This window comes from Wasmannia auropunctata, unplaced genomic scaffold (assembly GCF_000956235.1).
Source record: "Wasmannia auropunctata unplaced genomic scaffold, wasmannia.A_1.0 LD336074.1, whole genome shotgun sequence".
Taxonomy (NCBI): domain Eukaryota; kingdom Metazoa; phylum Arthropoda; class Insecta; order Hymenoptera; family Formicidae; genus Wasmannia; species Wasmannia auropunctata.
In genome coordinates this window covers 3,684,185-3,686,436 of record NW_012026816.1, presented here as the reverse complement: position 1 = coordinate 3,686,436, position 2,252 = coordinate 3,684,185, and positions in this window count along the sequence as shown.

Here is a 2,252-nt window from a genome sequence, read left to right as displayed (position 1 = left end):
TAAATAGTTTATCCCGGCCGACCGCGCCGCGCGCTCTAAGTTCCCTTGCCCGATCCTTCCAGAATTTGTTGCTCATTTTAACATATTAGTTAGCAAAAAAATCGGAAATCGATTTATTTTGAAAGTACAATGCTTGCAGATTATTTATATACCGAATTCATGTAAGTAACAAGAAAGATCGAGCAAGGGAACTTAGAGCGCGAGGTGTGGTTGGCCCGGATAAACTATTTAATTTTAACACGTTATAGTTAGCAACAAAATTGGAAATTGTTATATTTCAATAGTACGATGCTTGCAGATTATTTTTATACCAAATTTATGCAAGCAACAAATTCTGTTGGTGTCAGTGTTCGAATACGGCGATGCAGTGCTGAGTGCACATAATGGTATTTCTTAAACAATGTTATTTTTTGTAAATGTTTTAGCACTATCTTAGAGCAACAAAAAAGCAACAAAATCTGGTGTATTGGGTTTTTTTGATAGGACTACTCTATATATTTTTGTCTGGTAGTTGGGAATTCAGCTTGCCGTTAAGCTAGCTTCCCCCATTTTTTACGCGATTTTCTGCTAAACGGCTAGAGCAGAAAAATTCGGACTAAAGCAACTAATTAGCAACAAAATAGTACTAAATTTTTGACTAGGTCCGAACTTAATTTGCGATGGTGGGGGGTCCAGCTTAATAGGGGTACGTATATAACATATAAAGGAAATTATGTGTGTGTTAAGTTTAAAACGAAAAATTATTACTGTTTGAAGCTCAACAAACCTGCGCCGGGCAGGTGCCACAGATGAGGGCAGGACACGAATCGCATCCCGCTCATCGCGCGTTCGCGATCAAAATTCGCGCGTACTTTAAGTGTCGCCAGAGCGACAAGAGAGCGAAGCGCTGCGCAGCTCGGCTCTCCCGCGCGCCATTACCAATCGTTGTGGCTACCACTGTCACCGACGACCAATGAGAGCGAGCCTAAATTGTATTTAAACGAGCATTTAGAATGACGAAGTAAAAAGTCGAGTTGCTCAAAAACCCATGCGACGCGGCTTCTGGAACGTTCTCGAGAGCGACGGAATTCCCTTACCGGAAGCTACGTGAGCGAAGAGAACGTTCTAGAACCCGCCAGGTATAAATACGAGTCGCAGGGGCGGCTCGAGCACACTTGCGTTCGGAATTCTCGATAACTATCGCGTATTTGTACCTCGCCGCTCGCGAAAAGGAGAAAAGAAACTCGAGTATCCACGTTAGAGTCTGTTCGATAACTATTCCGTCGCTTACGGAGATTCAAGCCGGTCTAATCGGCGTTATTCCGTCGCTTGCGGAATCCGGAGTCGCTAACTCCAATCGAAGCTTCAACTCCCTTCGCAAAGTTGCTAGCTTCCACGGGGGGAGTCCGGTTCGGGAAACTGAACCGGTGTACAGTGTATATATGGTTGTAAATAGTGTGAATAAATTGTGGATGTTAAAAGAAGCAAAGCGAACTTTATTAAAAAAATCAAGCGCAACTGAAATCCAAGTTTCCTGCCCCGAGGTCCTCGTGCGCGCATGAACATTTAATGATCCTTCGAGCCGGATTTATCTGACATCCACGCTGTTCCGCATAGGATTTTTAGGGCGGTAACCTGGAAAGGGAATAATGGAAGCTATTATTGCCGCTCAACAGGAGCTATTCGGGCGAATAAGTCGCACCACAGAAAACTTAAAACAGTCCGGAGTCTAAAAAATCACGAGCTCACTAGTGTCCACCACGCTTAAGATGCTCGACAGCAAGTGGGAAAAGGTGGAGGAGAATCATGAACGGCTAAGCATTGGGAGCAGTTGAAAGAACACGAGTATTATGTAAAAGACTTTCTAGGTCAAACCGAGGAATTGTACGTGTCGTAGAAGGCCGCTCTCCTGGAACTCAGAGAGACGCTAGCAGCCGCTAAGGAGGAGAAGAAATCGGGGGCTTCGGAGCCCTCTGCTCCTCCCCCTTGTACCACCCTGCCTCGAATGCAGTTGCCGAGCTTCTCCGGAAAGTACGAAGACTGGCCACCCTTCCGGGACTTATTCGTGTCTCTCATCGCCAGGGATTCTTCTCTTTCCGACGTTACTCGTCTTCATTATCTAAAAACGACTTTGAAAGGACAAGCAGAGTTATTAGTGAGAAGCCTGCCAACCACGGAAGAAAATTTCGGCCGGGCTTGGTAAGTGTTAAAAGATTATTACGAGAACCAGTAGTCGCTACTGGTTCGGTCGTACTATGCCACCTTTACCGCCA